Raw genomic sequence first — 25708 nt, 5'->3', positions numbered from 1 at the left:
CACGTGTTGCCCTAGAGTCAAAACTTAATGGTGCTCAAGTCTTGCAAACTACCTCAGTGACCTGCTGGCACCAAACTGAGAACCTGTTTATAAGAACATTTATGGTAATGAATCTACTCTGTCCCCAGCCCACTGAGGTGGTGGACTGTAGTATGTTTTTTGTCCAGTCAAAAGTAAATTGTATAGGGAATGAAAAACAAGAACTGAAATCTTACGTTGGATCACAGACCTGCTCTAGTTATTCTGCAAGTTTTTTATTTTAATTCCTGCTGTGACTGTATTCAGATAAGTCCAGCTAAAGTAAGGAAAATGCACTACAAGAGGCCTGGGGACTTGACACTTCATCACTGGATCTGGGGATGATTTGAGGATGGACTGTGGGAATCCTTGAGTGGCCAGTCTCCCCTGAAGATGAGAAACAAATGATAAATCTGACATTACCCTGAAATACCCTACATAGTTTCAAGGGAGGTGTTTTTCTAAACAATTTCTAAATGATCCTCTCTTTTTAAGAAATGTGTATTTTGCAAGAAATGTGTAGTCCTTACTCTGCAAGCAATAAATGTAAATCACCCCCTACAGTGAAATCATATATGTTTGTATAGGAGAAAATATTTTCCATTTTAAAGCTGCATTTACCCCTTGTTTTATCTGGTATAAAACCTTTGCATTAGCTGGCACAGTGGCTCATTAAGGATATTCTCCAGCTTGAGTGTGTGTGTTAGGGAGGCAAGAGCGTGTACCAGTCAGCGCTGAAGAATCCTGCTCTGCTCCAGCTTCTTGGGAGTGGCAGCTCCCACTCCAGTCCTGTCTACCTGGAGCAGGCCTGGAGAAACCTTTTTGCTACAGAGGAAGGTCACCATCCTGGTCTCCATGCCAGGACTGTGCCAAGCAGTTATGGTATATTATCAAGGAATTGGGTTTATGGGCTGTGTGGGAACAGAGAAGGGTTGTAAGACACCTGGATGTTGAGTTCTCATTAAAAACAGAAGTGTATGGGCACCTGTATTGCCCAGGCAGCTTCCAAAATATCAGTCTTAGTACTAGTATTAATTCCAGTTTATTAGTATTAATTATAGAAGTGCTTCCAGAAATGAGTCAGAGGTCTAAGAGGAAAATAGTCACTGTTTGAAAGACCTTGGTTAGCTGTGTTTATACAAGAGTCCACTTGACCACAGTGGGAATTCTGGTTTGCTTTGGTTTTTTGAGCAAATGTTAGGATTTGGCCAGTATAACAGTTTCAGTGTCATCTGCTTTTTCCAGCTGTGTGGGAGTGCATATGTGTTTTGAGAAGCATAGCTGGTTCCTGCAAGTGGGCATGTTAACCAGCTGTCTTGTGGGACATGCAGGGGCAGGACTTTGGTGGATATATGGGCAACAGGATGAGGCCTGGGTTATTGTGCTGCATCTCAGCTTTGTGCCTGCAAACATGTCAGGACTTTGTGTTGGATGTGCCATTTGTAGTTGTAGTAGAGCGTTGTTTTACTTGGCCGATCTGCAGGCATGCACTACCTATTCTGTCCTAGCTACTGTCACACGTAACTGCAGCTCAGTTTTGATCAATAATTATTAAAAATGAAGTTGTAGCTTTTTCCATTCTGGTATCTAATAGTCCTGGGAGTAGGTGATTTTATTGTCTGATCTAGAAATGGAAAATTTTTGCAGTGCTACTTTTTTATTTATGATCCTGGGTGGAAAACACTCAAGTCCTGAAAACCATCCAGATGTCTCTGTGGCACTTTTTTCCTACTCTTCCGAGGGCCTACGAAATAGGGTACTCTATCCTTCACTTACCTATAAATGCTACCTACCTTCTTAATTTCTTAAATACATTTCCTGGATACTTAATAGTGGAAAAAAGTACTGTTCAGTTTTTCTGCCCTGCTTACTCTGGAATGTGAGTTATCAGAAGAGTCATTTGCTGTTGCAAAATAATCTCTGCTGAATTCACTGCTCCAGAGGAGCCTGAAGAAGAGCAGGCTGAGAGCCTGGGGCATCACAGAGCTCGAGACAGTTTAACTCTGACCTTGGAGCTGTTGCCCATTAGAAGTGATTGAGAGCTGCCAGAGCTCAGGTTTGCATGGAAGCACCCCACAGAAAGCAGCCATAGGGTCTGTCCCAAGCTCCCTGGCTAAATGGAGACCTCATTACTCCAGTGCAATGCAGTGTCAGAAGCCCTCTGAGGACAGGAAATTCACTTTGACATAAATACCTCTTTGTCCATTTTGTCCAGTGTATCTGGAAGAGAAATGGTGAATGAGTCATGGTAATGGGAGTGAGCTCCCAAACATTTGAGCAGAGCTAATGAGCAAGCAATAACTGTAACCTTCTGGCTTCTGCTTTTCCTATTCCAATGTGTATTTAGTAGTAAAAAGTATTCCTGGTGCTTGTCATCTTTTGTTATTGTTGTTCATTACGTGGGATCCCTTGGAAGCATTCCTGTTTTTAATGTGAGCCAATGTACTACTTATTTATCAGATAATCATGGAGCTCCTCATTACTCACTGAGAGAAAGTGGAAGAATTAATTATGGAGACAATCAACTGTTCAACCTCAAAGACTGAAACAATATCAGAATGTGATACTTAATGAGGAAGCAACATGAATGGGATTTTTTCTGGGAGTTTTGCCTATTCTTTTCAGTCTTTGGGGCATTTAAGTTAGAAAATTCTTATTCAGGGTGGATGTTTAAACTATAGTGAACATGGTTGTTGGACAATCTCAGCTTTAACATTACTCTTATCCCAGAGGGTGATTCCCACTTTTGACATTAAAAAGTTTTGAAAAGCAGAAATAGAATTTTTAGGCCCCAGGTCTAAATTAATGAAGTAGCTTAAATAAGCACAAAACTTTAAAACTAAGAAGAAAATTTCACATGGCTCCCTAGAGAGAAAGTAAGAACTGTCAAAAACCAGCTTGAGCTGGACTCAAAAGCAATGGGAAATAAAGCAAATAGAAAAAAGATCTTGCAATCAAATAATTACAAAGTGAGGAAAGAATGAGGGGATGGGGGAGATGCACGATGCAGTAAGGATGGGTTACAATTAAATGTAATGTCAGTGAAGCTCCAAAACTAAGAAACTGCTTTGCCATTCTGTTCAGGAAAGGTGATTGGGCTGGACCTGATCAAGCCAATACCTTCCCACCCTTGTTCAGTTGTGGGGGTGCTGCTGCAGGACATGCACCCTGTGCCAGAGCAGTTCATCTCGGTGAGCGACCAAAACACTACACAGGGTTTTCAGGGATTGTGCCAAATTTATATGGTACCTTTAAGTAATGAAAGAAATGATCATCTGGGCAAAGAAGTGCAATAACCAGAAATTATTTGATGGCACAATTCACAGGGAGTTAGATAAGCTGGAGAAGAGGGGAATTGGAAGGTAGAAGAAGCACCTGGGTAACAAGGATATGGCAGGAAGTGATAATGTAAAGGGAAGGAAGGTTGGAGAAAGGTTATTGAGATTTTATCATGGAGTGATTTGGGGACCAATCTTGCTTCATATTTTTATTAGTGACTTCAGCTCAGAAAAGAGAGAGTTAATGGAATAGTTTCTGTTACTCACAACACAAAGTTGTGAGACATCAATAAAAGATCAACACAAAGTTGTGAGACACATCAATAAAAGATCAAGATACTAGGCAAGAAGAATTGGATGACCTTGATGATTATGCAGTAGAAATGTTGTAAAATGGCATGGTACCAAATACAAGGTTATTCACGTAAGGATTAAACATAATCCACTTTGCTGGAAAATGGGCTCATAACTTAGAAAGGAGTGAGGCACTAATGCTTGTGGTTTGGTCTAGATAAGACTTGCAGCATTTATTTTGTCTGAAAATTCAATTATTTTATTGCAGGAAAAGATCAGGTTAATTTGTGCAATATGTTTTTTGAAAAGCTGTACTGTATTTTGTAGCATAAGATGCCAATGTGATGTAGCTGGGGAAAGGGCAAATGCAATCCTATCTGTCCAGCTGATAGAGAGGGCCACTACAGCTGCTGTGTATTTGGAATCAGGATTGCAGAAAAATCAACTTAGAAATGTGTTCACTGTTTGCTTTAAGGAGGTCAGGGGATTGCTCCTGTGAAGAATCGCAAATATTTAGGTTTTAGCAAAGAACAACCTCTTTTCCAGGCAAAGCACTTTAAAATAAAAACAATTTTGAGATAAAAATTAACAACCCAAAGAAATAACATTTTCAAGTCATGTTTCTGTTGCCATTTTAAAGCACAAGCTTGCTTTAGTATGTCTTTGTTTACCACAAAGTGACTTCTAACTCTCTGCAGGCACAGCACCATCTTATACACTGTCACTTCCACCATTTTGAGAAATCGAGTAGGCTGACATTTGATTCAGAAGAACAGTTTGGTCATGTGTCTGTTCCAGAAACATAGCAGGGTCCTGGATATTACAAGAACAAACAATAGTATCAATCAGTCAGTTAGCTGAGTGCTTGCATTTTTCCCTTAAACTGTAGAAATGGACAAAGACACTGTCTTTGTATAATAGTTCATTTTTCTGCTGGCCTTGATGCCCCTGATAAAAAGCATAATTCCAAGATGCTGAATGCAACGTTTGGAACAGCATATTCTTGTTCTTATGAAAAATTAAGCTAGAATGAGACAAAATATGTCTTTCATGAGGTAATGAAACAACTGCTTGTCAGCTGCTTCTCGCAGGTCACGTCTGTCAGGCAGCAAGAACAAATTCAAATGAGCTTGACATGGACAATGTGGTGAAATGTTACATGGTGCTGCAAAGCAGAAAGAGCCACTGGAGGAACACATGGGGCAGTGGTGCAGCTGAGGGCTTTGTGGACTGTTCCAGTCTCTCCTCTTTACTTTTGGATTTTTACATATATCTGTGATACAAACTGAAGGCTTTCATGCTTGTGCCGGATGCTGGCTTGTTTTAAAGGAATCTGCCCTTACAAGAAGATTCTGCTTTTATGAGTGGCACAAAAGATGTTTCAGATCATTAAATGTGGCAGTGGTCCTTGTGCTAATGCAGCTTCAATGCAAATGACTAAAAACACTCCTGCACAGGTTGCACAGGGCGGAATGATGGCTTTCACTGGCTCTGAAGTCATGTTGTGAGATGCTGTGACAATATGAAAAGAATCAAGTAGTATAAGTATATTGTACGGCTTGCCTTGGAATCCATGTGGTGGTTCACAGAACACAAATAGGAAAGAGTCAAGAGGTCTGACTGTTCAGTAGTATTTTGTAAATACTTTGAAAAGATGGTAGCCAATCTCAACACAAAAGGATCTAACATCCATATTGTCTGCAGAGCTTTACCTGGAACATCTATTTAACATACTGAAACAATAATAAATAATCAAAATAGTAGTATTAAAAACAAAAATGTGGGCTTTTGGTTACTTTTGTCTCCTCTGGTCCCCTTGAACAATGAACACCAGCAGTGCAAGTCCAGTTCCAGCATGCTTTCATGTTGCCCTCTAATGTATCTTCCAAAAACTTATCAACTCCTCAGCAAGCCCACCTGAGACTTCTTTCTGTGCACAGAGCAGCTGGCATCATGTCCGTACTGTCAGTATTTGGACACTTGATCATATAACAATGCTCTGTAGACACTCTTGGGAAGTCAAGATTCCCAGCCCTGTGATGTCCAGAGGTTTTTCATAAGCCTGGTCCTGCATTCCCTGGGGAAATGAATTGCTTCCTCTCAATTTCTCCTGGTCCAGCCTCAGTTTAGGGGTTTGCAATGCTTAGGAGACAGTGTTTTCTTCATATTGTGAACTGTTATTAGTGATGCATGCTATTGATGCACTGTCTATTGAACTGGTTTGCATAGCTTGGATCACAGTGCACAGGACAGTGCAAAGTTGTGCTGGCCACTTCACATGCTGGGGTAGGGTCCAGTTCTTTCAGTGTCCCTGTTGGCAGCTCTTAGGCAGTGACACATTCATGGTCTTTTGCTGTGGACCAGGGTCTGGGTTCATAAGTCCTGGATCTTAAAAATTACTCGTCGTGACTGAATGATCCAGCAGTGCTAGGAGTGTACTGAAACTACAGAAGTTTGAGCTGACTTTAGGGATTAATAACAACAAACATCCATTTGCTGCTTTCTGAGTGTGTATTAATCAAATTATAGGGCCTAGCTTTCCTGCCCAGGTCCTGTTTTGGAAAGTGTAGATTCAGTATACTGGCTGTTATGTTTGAGTTGCATTAACAGCAGTCAAATAGGATACAAATTTCTTCCTGTGGATGTCTGTGGTTTTGCTTTTTTTTCCCTGTAAGTAGTTTGAATATAATTTCTTAGTAGCATTTTTATTCTTTTTGTTGAGAAAAATTATATTGTCTCTCATTGTCTCTATTGCCATATGCCTCCTATTTCTGCTGCTTGCCATGATGAAGCACCACTTGGGTATGTTCTCAATGCTTATTCCACTGGGAGCAGAACAGAAATCTCATTAAAAAATTGCAGAGACTTCGTGAGGCTGAAATGTCTCCTTTAAATCCATTAGTGTCCATATATAACTTATTTTCCCTGTTCCTTTTTTAGAGCTGTCAAATATCTTCGTTGGTATCCTTCTTTCTTTAAAAACTTAAACATGACACTGTATGACTGCTTATTCTTACAACAGTGAAACCATTTGCTCTTTCATGAATTTATAAAATGTTTTTAATTATGAATCAAACAATGAGTAATTACTTTTCCTTGGCAATCCAAAAGAAGAGTCAGTCAATTGACCTCATGTGCTTGGTGAAGCAGCATCCAAAGGAGAAGCAGTGCCCTTGATTTAGACAAGCACCACTAAGCATACATGCTGCTCGCATGTCTACTGAACTGCCAGCCCTTCAGTCAAGGGTCTAATTGAATTTCAGAAGTCATGGTATCACAAAGATATTGGTCTCTATACTTTGCTTTTTTACCTAAAACTTCCCTCAAAGGAAATGTTTTGTGTGTTATCAGCAGTGACAGTTTTGGTAGAGAATAGTTCCCGCTCTTGGTGTGTGTGCCAGCCTGTCAAACTGAGGTCTCAACCACTCTGGCTTCCTCTTGTCCTTCTGCACTGAGCAGTTCCTCCTCCTCAGCAGAACACGACAGAAGGAACAGACCCACAAAGGCAGATACAAGTAAACAACCAAGCTAATGCAAAAAATGCAAGGGGTTATCCAGACCCTAGAGAAATAGGGCTTTATAGATATTTGTAAACTTAAGGACAAGGAACAAGAGGATGGTTGCATAAAACAATGTCAGCTTAAAATGAGAGATGATGGTTGCCTCTGGGAGACAGCCTGTTAGCTCTGACTTCTTCCTGTGATTTTTTTATGAAAGGAGTCTGCGACATCCTTCTGGTTGTCAGTGAGCTGCAAATCTAGATAATAATAAGACAGTAGTTGTAGCAGACACAGCATGAGGAAAAGTGAAGATGCTCTGTGTCACAGGAAAAATTCCTCCTGGCCAAGCTGGAGGTGCATTATTGCAGGAGTGCAGGCATGGTTGCTGAACCTGTGAAATTAATCATTTGGGAACTTTGCCCTTTTCGTCCCCTCTTTTCTCATTGTCCAGTTCTAATTAATTTCCTGCTATCTGCATGCACATCATACTCTCATACAAAGAACTTGCTGTCCAGCTATGGAAAGCCTCTAACATTGGCTGTATTTAAGAGGAGATGGTAAGACTGTGTGTGTGCTTAAATGAGTGCTGCCACATGTCATGTTTCTGCTGCGGCAGCTTATAGTGAGGTAGACCTTAGCCATCCATCTATCTTTCATCGAGGATTTGCATGTCTATTCTCCTCTTTTCCAAAAGGAACTGCAGGCAATTAAAATCATCCCAAGGTCTCCTTGGCTTCCTGCTTCTAATCTACATTCTCAAGAATGAATAAAAACCAGGAGAGGAAATTGTGTTTGGTCCTGTAGTTTTTATAGGCCTGGAGTGGAAGAGCAGGGAAGAAAAGAAATGAGATACATTTATAAACCAAAGACTCAGCATACATTCATCAGACAATTCAAGGTCTTACTTGAGCACATGCAGTGATGTAAAGAATGTGTGTATCATGTCACTCCTCTTTCCTTAAAAAGAGGCTGTCATGTTGTAGCTGCTATTCCAAGTGACTTTAATATGTTTTTCCTATTTTATCTTATTCTTTTGCTGCAGTATGCTGTTGCTTTTGTGTTGAAGCACATTTTTTGTAGTTCCTTTCTGAATTAAAATAGGGAAAATGCAATTAATAAGTTGCTAGTTTAGGCTAATACAGATATGTTTGGTGGGCACTCACCATCTCTGCTGCTTGTGCTGGGCAGGCTCTTACCTCTGAAGGCAAGTGAATGTTAATAAAACATGGTTAGGACAGTCTACTACTTGAGGTTGTCCCTCTGAATGAAAAGCAGCTCTGGAAGTCAGGTTGCCTATGATCATTTGCACTGCTGAATAGCCATCAACAACAGAACAAGCTAAGGAGGGATGTTCAGGGATGGGGGCTTTGGACATAGAGTCCCATCTCCAGACCCCAGTTAACAACTGCAGTGTATTTTAGCTGTGGAGACTGAAAAGCTGCTGCCTTAGCCCTTCTCCTGCCAGAGGTTCATGCTAAAACAACTACTAAATGGGGTACATTTCTAATCCACAGCCCTTTGTTTCAACACAGATAAAAAGGAAACTGCACAAACTGAAAATAAGCTGCAGCAGCCAAGGAGTGTACATCCCCCTCAGCCATCCGTGCTCCACTGGCGTCAAAGTCTTGGACAGTGAGATACAGACAGCTGAAATTAGAATTTTTATCCAAAGGCAGCTCTACCTTTGGCTACAAATGCTGTGAAATGGAAGTGGCCCTTTTGTTTATTCCCCTTTCAGGCTTCTTCTCGAGGCTGTTTGCTAGGAGTCAGGTCCCTGGGAGAGGGACTTTTGTGTATGGTGTTTTAATACCCCTGATCTCCATAAGGGCCCTTCGGCACAACTGATGAACAAGTTATCCTATTTAAAAATACTTGCAGTAGGCTCCTGGGTGGAAAAATAGCTTTTCTGTACTTCTATGTAAAGTGACTGTTTGTTTCCAGGGAACGTTCTCGTATGTGCATCATATGTATTTACACAAAGATGTGTAAGTGATTCATGAAACCAAGATTGCATTTCATCTACAGAGTAAGAATAAACACAGCTATTTGTGTGGTTCGAGGTTTTTTTCCTGATACTGATTAGACACTAAAATAAGAAGGAATTCAGAAGAAATTCATCTGGCTTCCTTGGTAAATCATGCCTGATACTGTGATCAGGGAAGGTGACAGAATCTGAATTTTCCGAAGCAAATGTGAAACCCTTGACAAATGAGAAGGCAGATAATAGTAGCGATTCAGGGGGTGTAAGAAGTGATTTCATTATTGACTTGTCCTTGAAGATACCTCTCCCAGCGACAACCTGACAAGTGGCACATGTGTTATCATTCCAGCCACTCTCCTATTTGTGTGCAAGGTGTAGTACAGCTTTGAGAGCTCCTTGAAGTGTTAACATGCTGCTTGAACAGCTCATCCGCTTTCAGACATCTATGTTTTTGCTGCCTCCAACAGGATCACACTGAAAATGTCCCAGATTATTTAGCAGAAATGGAATTGCTGAACCTGAAGTTCCTCTCTTTCCTACAAGGCCATTAGTGCTGCTTGGCTTCTCTGAAAGATTAATAATACATTCTCCTCTTTGAATTTTTCACCTCTTCTTTGTGTTGATTTTTTTGGTCTGTAGTCATACTGTACCAAACATCGCGGTGTTTGAACAAAGCCAAAGCTAGGAAATCAAGTGTGTTCAGGAGTGCTACATAAGTATATAGCTGAACCAGCACACGGGTGGATTTCTGTTAACCCTAATGCCTGTGGTCAGAGTTTTTATCTGAACAGATGAGAGGGAGACCAGAGGTGATCTCTTTTTGAATTGCCAGGTGGAAAGCAAAAGTTTGTATTGTTGGAAGAAATTGCTCAAACTTCTTCCTTGCTGCCACACACACATCCATGTAAGAAAGGTCAGCTTGTCTGACAGAAGTGAAGAGATTAGTCCTGGCTGAGATTTAGCAAAAAGCAGTTTGGTAGATTTATTAGGCATAGTCTCCAAAGTGAAACTGTCATATGAGCGTTGAAGTGTGTGACTGGCATGGGAGATTTTGATTCTGTGTCCATTACTTCTACTTCGGGGTTGCCTGTCCATTGAGAGTGCACACAAGCTGATTGAAATAAGGCTTGCCACTAAACGAATGGGGAAATTTCCACTCCAGCTGCCTTGGAGGTGATGGCCCCTGAGATGCTCTTCCCAAGCTCGTAAGACAAAGGCTTCATTCACAAATGACCAAGCTGGCCTTCTGTCTCCCCAGCTGCATTCCTTCACTCAGCACTGCCCTATTACCTTTTCCATTTTCTTTCTACCCCTGTCCACTGGAGAAGCTCCCCACAGTACTGTCACTGCACCCTCTGCCCTCACCCCAACTCATAAAATGTGAGTTGAGTGTTTGCTTTTGTTTTTCTGCTCTCCACTCCCCCTTGCCTCTCAGATGATGGATGGGCTGCAAGACAGACACTGAGGAAGATAATTATGCCAGGGAAATTTCGGCACATGCTGTAAAGTGGACATGATTTGCTGAGATCCCCTGGTGGAGCAGTAAGTCACTCTGCTGCCACTCACCACAACTGCTGAGGACAGGCCTTGAGCTTTCCCTCATGACTGCTCATGATCCTTCTTTAGACTCAGCACTCATTATTGTTGCAGTCGTGCCTGCAGCCACTGTGTGTGCAAAGAACCTGTTCACAGTGCTGCCACCATCCTTAAAAGATATAGCTGACAATAGAAATCTCCATATTAGAGGAGTGGGAAAGGCAACTGAAATGGTAGCATTGTTGTAAAACAGAGGATCCCACATATATCCAGATGGTAATTAAAATGCAGCAGGTTTCTGGAAGCAGCTCTGTGCTCTAAACATGAATTCGTTTCATGTTGAATGTACTTTCTACAGCAGTAGTGACTGTAACTGGTGAGTGGAACAGCAATTAGCACCCTTTCTGTGCACACAGTTACTAGATATGAACAGTTTTGAATACACTGGGGAGGGTTTTTTTGCAGCAGAAGCATGCTGCACAGAGATATTGATCTGAATGTATATAGAGGTGTGCAATTAATATTTTCTGAGCACCATATGACTGTCCCTTACCCAGAATGTATTGTGCTGTAGCCCCACACGATCACCCACAGTGGACTAAGACACCTCTTGGGTCTTGATCTCTCCTGAGCTCTGCAGCTTACTGAAGAGGAGTGAGCTGCTTGCCAGGACAGCAAAGCCTGAGCTGTGCCACTGACATGGTTTGTGGTCTTAGAAGGTCAGTTGATCTGTCACTTTGGTCCCTTTTGCTGCAAAGTGGAAATGAGGGTGCTTGCCCTGTCTCTAGTTCTGTGTTGGGACTTTGCTAATGTGCTCCTAAATCTTCTGCCAAAAAGCCCAGCAAAACTGCAAAGGCAGAGCTGTCTGGTTTCCATGCCTTGTGTCCCCAGATGCCCTGAGGACAGAGTGGACAGGACAGGTTATGGAAACTTGGAGGGCGGGATAGCAGGATGCTTCAGTATCTCACCTTATGTTTTTTGTAGTGATTTGAAAAACCTTTCTCATCAAGACCGGTGTTCTAAGGGAAACTGCTTTGAAGGGTTTTGTTGTCATACAGAGACAGCTTGTTTTACCCATAGCTTGCATGAATGGAAGGGACTGAAAGATGGACAATATCTGTTTTGCAGAACTTTTGATTTTTACTGCCAAAGTCCCTGGTGGATTATTAGGCACAAAGCCATTGTACCAGCACTCTGGGTGACATTTATCAGTTCTTGGTAGCTGTCCCAGGAGAGACTAAGAACTGAAAGGTCCTGGATACCTGACCCAACTCTCCCTGACAGAACTTTCTTGCAGGGGGGGAGATGGTGCCTGTTTTAAGGCTTAATGTGGCAGCATCAGCTTCCAGGGCTGCATCAACAGCATGTTTCAAAGACTCCAAATTCAGGCATCAAAAAAACAAACGAATTTGTCATTACAAATTAGAAATTGATTTCAAGGGTACAAATTGCAACTACACTTGTAGCACAAAAGGTATCGGTCAGCCCACTTCTCAGATATTAACTGGGACACTGTCCTTACAGGCACCTTTCTTACTCCTGTTAGTTTCCATTTTCTTTCCCCTGCATGTCTTAGTTAGGCATGTAGATGCATGTAGTTGTGCACGTGTATTTGCAGCTGAGCAGAAGCCAGGCTGATCCATGGGTTCATGCAGACTGCTGAAGCCAGGATGCCACTCTTGGAGGCTCCTACTGATGTCCAGTGTCTGTGTGTGCTACTTTTCTCCCCGGTGGTTTTTGTTTGCTTGGGTTTTTTGTTTTGTTTTGGTTTGTTTTTTTGCTGCTGAATCGTTCCTAGCAGTAATGCAGTATTCTTTATTATCAGCCCATCACCCACTTGTGTTGCTAGTCCTGCTTGTTTGTAACAGATTTCTCCGTCTAATCTTCTCCTTAGTGTGAAGATCCAGTTGTTCTATATTTCAGTGTACAATGTGTTACTGAACACAGTGATTAGGTAGTGCCCTGTGCAATAACCCTGCCTTAAGGATGTTTTCAAGAAAGAGAGGAAGGAAAGAAGAAACCAAACTCATTTTAACTGTCTCTTGGACAAATCACTGGGCAGCCGAGGCTATGTCTTTGAAAGCAAAGGGGCTGCTCAGATTATGACATTCTCAAACATTAGCTCAGCATGGCTGAGCCAGGGCATAGGGAGATGCATGAACCTAATAATCATTGCAGGGCAGCTACAAGCTCCCTGATTTTGTGGCCTCCTAATATTTACCCTCTTTTGAGGATTTTTTGGTCCTGCTGATAAAGGATTTCATTCCTCTCTTGTGAAGCCATGCAGAGACAGCAGAGTTGTGAGCTTAATTCAGGGTTGCTGAATGACTTGCAGCTATTAGGGGAAACTATGTTATTCAGCATTGTTTTCCTTCTGAAATTGCTGCCCTGGCAGCATCTCGAGGAGTTTTGCATATTTGTTTATTTAAATTTCCTGTTCCTCAGACTGCTCTATCTTTACAATTTCCAGTCATTGCATTTTTATTAAAGATCTCCATAGAAGTAACAGTCTCGGAGGGTTCATCCTTCCAATATCCCTGGCTTGAGAGGAGGAAGCAGGAGTGGAAGTGTTTCTTAATAAGGGGAAGATTGGGAAGTATGCTACTGCCAGTGTAATAGGTTGAAAAATCATTAATCTGAACTCAGATTACTTCTCATATGATAGACTATAAAAGATTATTATGCTTAAAAGAGCTCCTTTCACCCACCACGATATGTCTGTCTAGGGACACACTTCAGTGCTCACTTGCAAACAAGCCAAACACAGAACTGTGAGTTTTCAAGCCCACATTTGCCTCTTTTACTTCATTCCCAACTGTCACTCACTGCCTTCTTCTCAGCAGGAAAAGGCAAGAATGTTTGTAGGAGAAGAAGGAACAAAACAGACTCATTCCCCATCACTTGCAAGGTGGTGATGGCCTACTTAAGCTCTGCCTTCCATGGGGTGGTGGGTGAACTGGATTTTCCAGGGAAAGTTTTCTTCCATCTTCACCCAGCTGCATAATTGCAAATACAATAAAAGAATTTTTCTGGAAACTGCCTTCTTATTTTGCATTTAAAGTGTTGGAAACTATTACCAAGCATACTCAAGATAACAGAGCTGAATCTGGGTGTTTATGCCAATATATCTGCTTTGATTTATGTGGTGTTGGTCATCTCTTTATAACAGAGTTAATGTGAGGGTAATCTACCCCCCCTCAACACATCTTAATGCTGCATTGCTTTTGCATCTGGTTACTTTATCATTTCAATGTGCAGCCCTTTGTCGACACTGAATATCCTTTGTAGGTCAGCTGCCATGCAGGGAGCCTACATGTGTGCAGGGCTTAATTGGTCTCTCAGCTCTTTCCCATTCTCTACTTTGTTTTGCTTACAGAGCTCATCCTTTCCCTTCCATTTCTCTTTCCCAGGAGAAAGGCAAGACAGTGATGACGATGCACCCTCTGCTAATGGACCCTGCTGAGACAGTGATTTTGGCTACAAGGGAGACTTTATAGGCATCTTGCACTTCACTTACCAAAGGAGGATTAGATGCTTCCAGGGATCTGCCTTTTTTCTGGGACCACTGCTGATGAAGCTCTTCCTGCCCTGGCAATATCTGTAAATCAGCCTGGACTTGGCTTTTACACTGCAATCCCACAGAATCTCGCATGACACATAAGGCAGTGTGATCTGTCTGTGTTGACTTCTCAGAGTTTCAGAGCAAAGAAAGTAAACATGAAGGTGTTTTGCTGAGGTTTTTGTAAGATGTTACATTAGCTAGGTTTCCAAACCCTTCAGAACTGAAAGGGATTTTTGGAAAGGGCTTACTTCCCCCTAAAAATCTCATCCTTACCTAATACATTCTAGTTAGCAGACAATACTACAGACTTGATATAACTTTGTATGATGAATGAGCAGGGGCTTATTGTTGGAGTCTAGGGATAATCTCCTCACTGTGTTTAAGCACCTTACCCCTTCTTGCTTTCTGTCCTACTCTTCTTGCGATAATAATGCTAATAGATTTTTAAAATTTATAATTATGTTGATTCATATCCTGGGAAAAATGCAGCTCAGTCCTAGTTGATTAGTCAGATTTTTTAATCTGTTTTGGTTGAACAATAAGATCTCGCTTTAGGTCTAATACCAGTGCAGGCTGTGGATGCAGTTCCAACTCTGCAAGGCTTCTGGTGGGCATGCTTCACAAAAGACACTTTGTCTCCTTTGGAACAAATGCCATCAAACAGTGGAATTTATTTCTTAACTATTTTTCCAGGGCCCCTCTGTTTCCAGAATGCCCTCAAACACTTCGCACAGAGATTTGCTTCTTTGGAATGGCATGAGGGAGGACCAGCAGTGGGGATTTGCTTTCTATGCATGGCATGGTTTGCCTCATCTGCATGAGCTCTCTCTTGTTCCTAGGATACACTTGCTTGACTTAATTTATGGGCTTGCTTTATTATTTTTTCCCTTTGGCTGAGATCTGTTTTGACTTTCCCACTAAGCTCCTTTTGAGCAGGGGCAAAACCAACAACACTGAATTTATTTAAGTGGAATTAAAGGGCAGTCCTTGTGTGTAAGGCTGGAGCTGGGCTGCTAAAGCATGCTCAGCCTCCTGAGGTGCTAAAAACCCTCATGTTTCATTCAAAAGCCAACTGCACTGAATAGCAGAGAACCACTTCTGAGGACTGCAGTGGGCTCTAACACCAGCAGCACAGAATGAAGGATGGGGCTTTAGGAGGCGATGGGATATAAACTGAAAAGAGTTGACCAACTACATTATGTTAAAGTCCCAGCTAGTTTTGTTGTACCAGAAGCAAGGTCTGGAAGATGAGGTAGTCCCTATGCTCCTGTAGTGCAGTGGTGACTATTGAAAATGAGTGAGATAGTTAATGCATATATAAACACTAGGAACCATTTTCATTAATAAAAATGAAATTCACCTTCTTCAATAGCATTATAAATTGCAAAGAGGGATTTTTCTGTATTGAATCATCAACTGATTGTCCTTGAAAATTCACTCCTACTTTGTGTCGGCAGATATTGTTCTTCATGCATGCTGTGTTTTGATTTTCCTTGTGCCTTTTTAAAATGAGAAGCAAACTGAAGCTTTCATCAGAACCATATAGAAATGCAGACACTGGACAAGAGAGCACAGTATAAAAACACAGGGCTTTCATGAGCATACCATGGGTACCAGGTATATAAGAGACACATCTACCCAGAAGAAGAAGGCATTTCTGATAGTGTTCAGAGCAGCTCTGGTAGCTGGTTCCTCAGTGTGACTCTAATGTTAACCCTCATGCAGTAAATTAAAAGCAGTCCACTGGAGGACACCCTTTCTGTGTAGTGCCCATTGTATTGGTGGGTGGAGAGGACTGTTCGTGTATGTTGGACAAGGTCTATTTCATTTCTCCTGTGTTTTTGTTTTTTTTTCCTGTAGAAGAGAAGAGCCAGAGCTGGAGTTTAAGAATTTGCAGAAACGTGATTATATCTGTTTATCAAAATTTAGTCTCTCCACCTGATGCTAAATAACAAGGCAACAGGTAAGCTGAGTTAGTGAATCTTCCAGATCTACCCTTTAAGGGCACAGATGATGAAGGAAATCCAATAACTCCAGAGAGGTGAATGTTTAAGATTCCTTCTCATACCTGCAGGATGTAGCTCCTAGGTCAAAACTGAGGCTGATTGGGGGTGGCACAAGAGAAAGTTGTTTTTCCCATCCTGTCCTATTCTTGCTCTGCAGATTGCAATAATGGTTCAGCCTCAGGGGTGATTACTCCTGTATATCCAGCTGGCACTAGATTAGCTTGAAAAACTAACAGGACCATTATATAAATCATCTCCAGAGCATCCTTCTGGTTTTAGAGGTCCCAGAAAACTACTTTCCATATCACCTTTATAATCACAACCACATATGCTGTCGGTTAAAAGGTTTTGACCCAATAAGATGTTGGCTTGTGTTTGTCTTTTCTTATTAAAAGGGTTAGAAGAGGAATGAGAGATATGATGTAATACATTATTTGTCTTGTAAGGAAAAAATCCAGTGTGGTTTCCAAAGATGTCCCTGCATTTCTACTTTATTTGCTGAAGTTATTGTTTGTCTCAGGTTTTTTACAAGTAATGAAGCTGAAAGCATGGATGTAAGAAAGAAACTAGACAGAAAAAGAATTACTCTTTTTTACTAGGTGGAGGTGAATTTAAAAAGATGATGACTGGATAAATTGCTGTTCCCTGAAGAAGAAAGCCCGTTACTGTGTTTAGCTTTAGGATACTGAGGATGTAGTGCTGGGCATTTTACTGTCTCCTCACATGTGCTCCAACCTGAATACTGGGTATAATTATTCTTGATCATCAGCTGACAGGAATTACATGGGAACCTAAGGCCAGCTTTCCTGCAAGGCAGTGTCCATACCTTCAATCTGTGAGATGTCACGGCTGGTGTGCAGGTGTGTCCACACATCAAGACAGAGGAACGACTTCGGCACAGGCAGCTGACCAGGGGAGCAAAAATGAAAATGTAGCATGAGAGGCTTCAGTATGGGCTAACAGCCAAGGTTAGGACATCAGTTTACAAACACCAGTGTTTCACCTGACAGTGTGTGCTGTCTTTTTTTAAAGTGTCTCTTCTAGTTAGAGAAAAGCAAACAGAGCTGGCAACCCCTTGTCACAACCAACCCTTTTCTTTCATAAGGAGACATTTCTAGTTGCCTTGACCAGCTGGCAGGTCAGTGGGAAGCTCTTAAGTGGATTGGGCCACAGTGATGACACTTTTAACATTCCTGAGTGAGGTATAGCTCCTGTGTACTGGTACAGAGGAAGTTTGTATGGTGGGCCTCCACCAGCTAGACCACTGACAGACCCTGAAGATGAGATTTTCATGGCAAAGCATCTGTTCTTTGAATCAGAAAAGGTAATGGCAATAGGAGGACTGCAGTAGTTCATTGTTAGGGGTCATTAGACAGCCGAGTCTTACTTTGGGTTGGGATTGTTGTTTGGATGTCTTCTGTGGTTTTGGTTAGATGCAATCTTGATTTCTTCATTTACAAATTTTATCTGGGAGCTCTTGTTATCCTTTTAGTCCACAAACTCACTCTTGCAAAAGATCTCTTTCCCTTTCATGGAAAAGAATGAACACCAGAATAGTGTCTTGCACAATGCACACTTGTGGCAGGAAAAGCAGATGATGTTTCCCCTGTTGCTTCACTTTGACAGGTCTTTGGTTCACCTAGATAACACAATCTTTTTTCCACATAATTCTCCTTCGGAATTCACTGCTTGTCACACCTGATGATTTATGCACCTGTCAACCTTTTTTTTACATTGACAAATACCCTGCAAAGATAAGGCACTGGCCTTTGCCAATATGGTGCCAGTAATTAAAATGAAGAATGCATTACAGTAAAAGGTAGAAATATAGATCTAAAAGCCATCCTGGTATTTTTAGTGATGGAGGTAAGTGAGGATTTCAGTTTAATAATTCAGTGCAGCTGAGATTAATAAATGGTTTGAGGTAGAAATGGTCTTTGAAGACCAGGGGTATAGTTAACAATTTATTTTAGTATATCCTGAGAGATGCTGCTGGAATTACTGTGTAATAACTCAGCATACTCCTACAATTTCCAAGTCTGTTTTGTAAAAGGATTATGCAAAGTGAAGTGACCCATTTGAGAAGAAGCCAAAAAGCCATGGTCTCCCAGCCATATCTGCAGGGAGACACTTTGCATCGCTGTTTCCACACTGGTGGCAGCAGAGGGGAGGCTGGATGGAGGACCAAAGACCAGCCCCATCACAAGCTCTCATGATAAAGTGCCTGGTAATGACACAAGCCCTCCAGGGCGGGCCAGAAGGCAATCCTCTCCCTCTTTCTCAAGGGTAAGCTGGTACAGAGAGTGGGGGAGGAAATCATCCATGTATAGGTAAAATGTGATAGGCCAGGGAGTGGTCCCACCTGCTGTCTCCCACAGCAAGGATTGATAGAGGGAGCACTCCCTAGGTGCAAAGTTCTGGGTAGGTACAGTGGTCACGATCACTTTTACCTTCCTTGCTCCATCTCCTGAGAGTCTCGGGAGGTTCCAGGCTAACTGCCCCTCTTTTAGGGCATCAGATGAGCTTTGAAATTAAAGGGATGCTTGTATCGTTGGAGTCTAGCCCTGCAAATCTGACTTGCAAACCTTGTAAACTGGCTTTCTACATGTAATCCCACGGGGTTCATTGCCTTGTTGTCAAGTGCTGTGCCAGACAGCATCTTCTGATTGGACCCCTTAGTTCTTATCATGTCCCACTGGCACAGGAACGCTACCAGTGTGGAAACTGTGAGTTTCATTTGCTTATGTTCCTTGGCTCAGTAAAACTATTTGAAAGGATTAGTTTTATGTATCCAGCAGAACTACTTGTCAGGACAGTTTCTTGGGTGTCCCTTTAAGCATCCTGGGTATGTTTGATGAGAATTTTTCTCTAGTTTATGAAAAGACTAAACCTGATAAATGATAATGCTCTCTGTGTAAGGCATGAGGCCAAGCAGTGCTGAGCTGTGGCTAGTAGACAGGCTTATTCTGTTTGACTACAGAATATCTCACCATCAGAAGCTGGCTCTGGACCTGCCATTTTACTCCCTTGCCAAAACATAAAAACATCCATCAGCTAGGTTCAGTTCAAATCCTGATGGAGCAAGATGCCTTAAGCATGTGAACAGTTGTCTGGGCTTCTTTTTGCTCTGGTGTGGATAAGGTTAAACTGAGCAGCTTTATCTTGTTACACTCAGACACTCAGATACTGAAAAGACCTTATTTCCTGTCTGTGTGTTAGGTGGGTGAGTTGCATTGCAGACATATATTACAGCTGGAATGCATATGTTGTGTAATAAGTACTGCCCCAACTTTGCAGTGACGATTATACACATGGAGATTATTCAGGCTTTCTCCCATTTGCTTTGCAAGGGTCAGTATATACCTTGTTTATACCCTTCACTTACTGTTTAAAGCAGTTGATGGGCAGAGCCAAGCTCTATGTGCATCTTTTGAAGTCAAGGAGTGATCCTACAGGAACGGTCAGTTGGTTTGCATATAATGTACAGTTTAACAACTTTTTATACTGCTGTTTCTCATTTCAGTTTCTAGGATAACCTGAAGTTATATGGGAATCTTCTGGGGGGAATCTTCCCCTCTCTCCTTGCAAAATCAGATTGCATCCCAGCCTGTTGGGTATACTGTAGCATTTTGTGGGTTTGGTTGTTTTTCGTCATCTGCCTGATTGTGATTTTTTTTTTCCTCATTAGGTTTAGCTTTATGATATTGTGGTAGATTTTGAAAATAATGTTTTTCAATCCAGGATCAAACAACTCATCAAACAAAGCTTCCTCTACATCAAAATTTGCTTAACTCTAAAGACTATGATCTGGAAACACTCTGTAAAAATCAGTTATCAGTAAAGAGGTACAACAGTATTCTCAGGGCACGTTCCTAATTTTTTTTACTGTTTAATACTGTCTAGATCACCTTATAAACTGAAAGCAGTGAGTACATTAAATACAGTGCAATGACTTATACAGACCAAGGCCAGGGTTTCTGGTTTACTCATTGCATTGGTTTCAATCCCATAATATTTCCTGATTGCCACAGCAGGTACCCATAGGCTACACAGTGCTGTCTTAGACCTTGAGCATGAAAATCACACTGTTTCCATTTTGTTCCTAGGCTGCGCTGCTGGTGCATTATTCCGATTTGGACTGAATTATGATTTGATTTGACCTGGCCTGCATTGCACTGCTTGCTGAAATACTGAATAAGCCAAGGAGGCAGATAACAGCCTCAAATGGCCTGCTCTCCTGTTTTCAGGATCAATGATCAGGTTTTATCATTCAGGTTATTGCTGTTATCATAGGAGCACGGAAACCTGTCCATTAACCCCAACTGCAGTGTGCTGGAGCTGTGCAAGCACGGGACAGAGCTGACCACTGCTGCAGGAGTCCTCAGCCTGGGCTTAGTGCAATGGTGTTTTCTCAGCAGAACAGCCACCAAGCTTCTCTCCACATTTCTTTGCTGCTGTGTTAGGCTCACAGTGTAGACAATACCAAGGAGGAGAATCTGAAAGAAAAACAGTGATGCCACTTTTTAAATGAATCTGTCTGTACCCTGTAATTCACACTTGGCCATAGTAAGTTTGGTCACTGTTAGTGTGCAGTGGTTCTGGCCCGCAGATGGTACCATACAACTTCATTTAGGCACACAGATCTTAACCATTCCATTATACCATTGCAGTCTTTCATGTAGGTACATATATTTTTATCTCTCTGCTAAAAAAGAGCATTTCTTCTAAATATTGCCACTAAAAAAAACACCTTAAACTTGCAAACACACTGTGCTGGTTTTGGCTGGGATAGAGTTAATTTTCTTCATAGTAGCTAGCATTGGGGCTATGTTTGGATTTGTGCTGGAAACAGTGTTGATAACACAGGGATGTTTTCTTTATTGCTGAGCAGTGCTTACACAGAGCCAAGGCCTTTTCAGTTTCCCACGCTCTGCCAATAAGTAGGTACACAAGAACTGTGAGGGAGCACAGCAAAGACAGAGGATTCAAACTATCCAAAAGGATGTTCCATACCATAGAAGAAGAAGGAAGGAGGTGATGTTTGATGTCGTTTGTCTTCCCAAGTAACCATTACACATGACAGAGCCCTGCTTTCCTGGAGATGGATGAACATTTTCCCGTGGGAAGTGCTGAATGAATTTCCCACTTTTACCCTTCCAATTCTATCCCCCATCCCACCTGGGGGGAGTGAGTGAGCAGCTACATGAGTCTTAGTTGCCATTTGGGGTTAAACTGCAACACATGCACAGAATGTGAACACTGCAATGAAGATTTTCACCACCTCTCTGCAGATCTTATGAGACTCTCTGTTCATTTAGCTTCTCAGACTGTTGATTTGAACTCAAATTCATTTTCGTAAAGACCACAAATCAAGTCCTGTCATAACTAGAGAGCATGGTGTGATATCATTATTGCTTACCCCTGAATGAACCTGAAAGCTGAGGTGATCAATACAGACATAATTGCCAGTGTCACCAATTAATTGTTCCTGAGTGAATGAGCACCTCTTCAACGGGCAGCCTATCAGTCTCAGAAACAGCAATGCAATGTGGCAAACTTTGTTTGGGATGAAAATACACTTTTGGGCAAATGTCAGTTATTAGCAATAGGCTTTTCTTGCAGTGTTTTGCTGCACATTTCTAATTTCACCATGACCAGAGGGGAATGCCCAGTGCAGTTTTTACCTTTCTGGGTATGGCAAAGATCAACCAATGTTGGCTAAGCCCTACTTCAGCCATATGCTTAAGCAGGTACTTAGGGTAAAGCATGAGATTAAGTCACACCGAATTCAAAATTAGTCAGATACTTAAGGGCTTAATTTAAAAGTTACCCCAATAAAACTCATCCTTGCTCAGTTCTTAATCACACAGGTTGCAGAGAAAAGCAGTCACATCGAAGCAGCATCTGGGCTGCTAAAAAATTAACACATGAAGAACACGGTATGTTATTTGTAGAAGGTTTAAAAATATTTTTGCCACTTCTTAGAATGACGCTGGCCTTAGAGTTAATTCCATCATCTATCTCTGTGTCTCTCTTTGTACAATGGAACCAAGAGCATAAGCAGCTTTTTAGAAAAGTGGTTTTACAGTAACCCACGTTACTCTGTAAGCTTTTGTGTTGATTTCACATTTAGCCTTTATCCCTCTGTCCATCTGTTGAGTGCAAGTCATTTGTGCCCAAGGCTTACAGAGCGAAGGTCATTTTATCATAACGTGACTTCTTAAAAAAACCTCAAGATTTTGTCATGTGGCTTCAGTTTAAATGTAGTTACCAGCTAATTAGTCTGATAAAGTATGTATATTTGCAAACAAAGAATAACTATAATACTATACCAGTGGAGATCAGCAAAGGAATTTGGGGAATGCAAATGTTGATAATTGCAGTTCCTGTGCTATAGTTAGCTGGAGCAGACAGACGGCTGCCCTTAAGCAGACCTCTCTTGGTGCCAAGATGGGACACATGGGACAAGATACAGCAGATCAAATTGCGGGATCTGATGGCCAGATTCTGATGTCCAGCCTCATTTTATTTAGTCCTTTTTCTGTTAAAGTTATTATAGTGTATTTTCCAAAGAAAGGCTAGAAAGATTCCCAACAGTCTTCAGCAGATGGAGACCAGGGTATATAATTTCTTTTCTGAAAGGGGGCTGTAATTCTTCTTTCCTTTTTTTCTTCTATTTCTTTATTTTTTAATAAGAAAAATTAAAGTGCCTGAGTTACTAAACTCAGTGCCTGAGTTACTAAACAGCAATATCAGTAAGGTAATTCTGCCTGCCTGTACAGATATTCCTGTGTGTGCATTTAGGTGCTTTTGGTATCCTGAAGAACTATCCATTTTTGACACTTGCCATTCCTCTGGCTTGGAAAGTAATGATAACCTTTTTTCTCTTTGAAAACAAACAAATACCACTACCACCACCACATCAACCCCGATGATAGCTACTATTTTGGCTTTGTTTGCATCGAGCTTTTAGTTCATAATATAGATTTTACAAAGCATAAGATGATTTGCATGTCCTAGATAATGAATGGTACTGCGTCACTTCAGTTGGACTGTTTTCAGAAGGATGTTAAGGGCCCATCAGACTGAAGTATTAGGAACATCATGATTATTTTGAGTGGACTTACTCTTGAGGGCAAAACAAGCTTTTTCATAGAAATTACTTCAAAAAACCTGCAAATCTTGGGGCTTTCTCTCTCTCTCTCTCTCTTTTTTTTTTTTTTTTGGTGTGTTTCCTGGCTCTGCACTGAGAACCCATGTGCTTCTAGTGTCTACAGGCTGGTTGTCCAGAGGTGCTGGCTTTCAGCTTATTATGCTCTCTGAACTCACCAGACACTCTGACACTGGTGGAAAGTTGAAGACTCATCTGTTCAGGGAGACAATGAATAAAGTATGCCAGCACATATTCTTGATGACAGAAGTTGAAACAGGGAGAAATACTGCTAAAATAGACCCAGTAACAAGCTTGCAATGTGGTTTAAACATTTCTGCCCCCATCATGGTATCACTTGGCTTTTGCTCTTGCAGTCTGAGTGGGCCTGAGCAAGCGGTTTGCCTCCACCTTACGGTTCTTAATCATCCATTTTATTGGAAGGCAAAAAAAGACCATATTGTACATTGACACTGTATTGTCTTTCCTATAGAAATGGAAGAGGGGATCGTGCTTGCAGCCCTGTGCAACAAGAGCAACCCCAGTGGTATTGATAGCATTTGAGGAGTTCATTGTGAGTTCAGTGCCCTTGGGTGAAGCTCCGGATCCTGAACTTACAGTGCTGCAGGACTCGCTTAAGCCTGTATTCGCTCCTTGAGCTCCCAGGCACTCCCCTGCTCTCTATCCCTCCTTGCCAGGCTTTGGGTATAACTACAATAGGAACTGGCACTCTGCTGATGGCCACATCAAATCTCTTTAAGGCACTGGAGGCTGAATGCTAGCCAAGAGGGCTCTGCTGGCTGACAGCCTTCACCCCCTTCTTTCATTAAGCCTTAAATAATGAAATCTTCCGGCAAAACAAAGAGATTTAAGGATGCAAAGTGTTCCTTATTTCCTCTTTCCTTAGAAAGCATTTGGTTGATTTAAGTATACAAATGTAAGGTTGTACTTATCATTTGATACCTCTCTACCCTTTATAGATATAAGAAGACTAACAGCAGGGAAGCAATTGGAGCAGAGGCATGTACATGCAGTGTGCTATTTGCCACTGCTAGTCAGCAAGCCCTGCTGTGTGGTGCTGCTTCACACACCAGTTCCTGCACAGCGAGCTGGCAGGAGTTGCCACAGATAAAGGCTATTTTGCGGTATCTACGTGGTTGTGATTTCTAGTGACTCTCACATGCGTGCAGTGAACATGAAGATAGTTGGGTTTCTAAGGCTGTGAAGTACTTTGCACTGAGAAGGGTGAACATGGGCTGATAAAGACATGTAGTGGTGTGAAAAGATGCCAAAACCGAACAAGACAAGTCTTAATCCAAAAACAGCAGCACGACTGAGCCCTGATTGTACTTGGCATGACAGAGTGGGAGAGGGACACAGGAGATCAGGCTCAGGCACTGGCTTACCAGACATCTTCGCACAGCCTGCCACCAAGAGTGGTATTGGGAAATCACAGACTTACCAGGAGCTTCCCCTGACATCAGCCTATGCTGTGTATCAGGAGGAAAGGATGGGTTAGCTTCACAGCTCATCAAAGTCCAGCTTCTGTTGTGAGGAGACCAATGGGTCAGGTGGGGTACCATCCTGCCAGGAGGACCCATAGCTCAGGCTGCTTTGAAGAAAGATGCAGTTTCCTCAAAGGGACATTTTTACTACCTCCAGCTTGTGGATGACTTCAAGTCCTGAACCCCGAGAGCTGATGAACTTTGCAATTTTAACTTGACAGAGCTGCAGATACTGTTCTGAATCACCTCAAAGCCAGATTGTTGTTTAAAACTTGCCTGCATGCTTTATCTCCCTAATAGGTAGTGGCTCTCCCAGGTCACAGACATCATCTGCTACAGCAGTCGATACTCTGCTTGTGTCTCTAGTGCCTCCAGTGCATCTCATGCAGCCTGGCAGTAGCTTTCCTTACATCTGCTGTTTGTGAGGCAGGCAGAGAGCCGATCACAGAGGGAGAACAACGCCAGGCACAGGAGTCACTCTTGCCTCCACTTCTGTTACAGCCAAGGAGGATGAGAAACATGCTCTTTCCCCTCAGGCAGCTGGAGAAAAAAGAAACCACAGAGGACCACAAAACCATCCCAGTACAACATCTGTGAATACTGTGTGCTGCCTCTAGTGGGCTGGGACACAAGCACATGAAGATAACCCTGTGTGGCAACTTTGCATCAATTGTTCTGTGGTTTGCTTTCACATGAGAGGAATTAAATGCAAGCTGACACAAGATCAGAGCCAAGAGAATTATGTTTTCCAAGGCAAAAACCCCCACAAAACATCTCACAGACATGCCCCTTCTCACACAGCTCGCACCTCATACAGTGTTCTCCATCAGGCAAGGAGGAAGCCCTGAAAGCAACCTTTATGCACCCTATGCTAGTGC

The 25708-nt window shown here is 42.0% G+C and overlaps 1 long non-coding RNA gene across 3 annotated transcripts in view; it reads left to right on the top strand.

Moving 5' to 3' along the window:
- Nucleotides 1–25376, top strand: part of LOC113946782 — a 66587-nt gene extending 41211 nt beyond the window's left edge. For all 3 annotated transcript variants that reach the window (XR_003527545.1, XR_003527547.1, XR_003527546.1), the window contains exons 3-4: nucleotides 16030–16132; nucleotides 25131–25376. This is a non-coding gene — a long non-coding RNA (uncharacterized LOC113946782). The remainder of the gene's footprint in view (nucleotides 1–16029; nucleotides 16133–25130) is intronic.
- Nucleotides 25377–25708: the final 332 nt, after the last annotated feature.

This window comes from Corapipo altera, unplaced genomic scaffold (assembly GCF_003945725.1).
Source record: "Corapipo altera isolate COAL_440 unplaced genomic scaffold, ASM394572v1 23b, whole genome shotgun sequence".
Taxonomy (NCBI): domain Eukaryota; kingdom Metazoa; phylum Chordata; class Aves; order Passeriformes; family Pipridae; genus Corapipo; species Corapipo altera.
Note: the sequence above shows the minus strand (reverse complement) of the source record. Positions and strands in the feature narration are given on the sequence as shown.